Source organism: Nicotiana tabacum, chromosome 5, assembly GCF_000715075.1.
Source record: "Nicotiana tabacum cultivar K326 chromosome 5, ASM71507v2, whole genome shotgun sequence".
Lineage (NCBI taxonomy): Eukaryota > Viridiplantae > Streptophyta > Magnoliopsida > Solanales > Solanaceae > Nicotiana > Nicotiana tabacum.
The window spans coordinates 117,791,851-117,793,039 of NC_134084.1; the positions used below are offsets into that span (position 1 = coordinate 117,791,851).

Sequence of the window (1,189 nt, forward strand, 5' to 3'; positions counted from 1 at the left end):
ATGACAACGTTAAAGGATAGGACTACCAGTATAATCGGAATATGTGGTGTGGGAGGAGTTGGAAAGACTACAATGGTGAAAACAATTGCTAAGAGAGCGGGAGAAGAGAAACTGTTTGATCAGGTTGTCATGACAGTTGTTAGTCAACAACCATACTTCAGAATGATTCAAGGTGAAATTTCAAGTTAGTGGGTCTGAAGTTAGAAGAGGAAAATTTATCAGCTAGGGAGTCTCGTTTACGGATGAGATTAATAAATGTTAAGAAGATTCTTGTCATTCTAGATGATGTTTGGTCCAGGCTGGATCTTGAAGAACTCGAAATTTCTTATGGGACTCACATGAAGGATGCAAAATCATGCAACCATCCAGAGTCCGAGATGTCTGCACTGCAAAAAAATTCTAACAGTTGAAGTCTTAATAAATGAAGAAGAAGCCTGGATTCTATTTATAGGGAAACCTGGAAACTGTATCGAAGCACCCGACTTACGTCCTATAGCAAGAGATGTTTCCAATGAATGCAAAGTTCATCCAACTGCCCTTGTAACTGCAGGAAGGGCAATGCAAAACAATCACAAGCCTTTGTGGAAGGATGCTTACTAACATACCTAGATTGCTTCGTAATGTATATCGACCACTAGAGATGAGCTATGAATGGATTGAAAGCGGTAAAGCAAGGTCTCTCTTTCTACTTTGTTTTTATTCCAAGAAGATTTTAATATTCCCATTGAAGACTTGATTAGATATGGAACGAGACTACGTATATATTTGGTAGAAGCAAGAAATCAAGCATATACTTTAGTTGAGATACTTAAAGATCGTTTCTTGCTTATACAGGGATTTAAAGCATCATATGTCAAAATGTATGATCTCTTGTTCGTGATGTTGCAATATTTATTGCATTAAGCGTGCTTTTATGATAAGCCACAATCTCTACCTCATAGACTGGCCGATAGAAGACTCCAACGAGCGTTACAAGTGCATGTCTGTGATTTCAAAAGAAATGTCTTCACTTCCAAGTGGATTGACTTTCAGTAAACTTGGTCTTTTGCTATTAGATTGTGAGAAGCCACAGTTCTCAGTAGCAAACAGTTTCTTTGAAGGAATGAGATCACTCAAAGTAGTGGACGTCTATCACATGGATATTTCATTTTTACCACCATCTCTAGGCTTTCTAAAGAACCTTCCTACA

At 37.9% G+C, this 1,189-nt stretch overlaps 1 pseudogene; it reads left to right on the plus strand.

Moving 5' to 3' along the window:
* Nucleotides 1–903, plus strand: LOC142180925 (putative disease resistance protein At4g27220; annotated as a pseudogene).
* The last annotated feature ends 286 nt before the right edge of the window (nucleotides 904–1,189 follow it).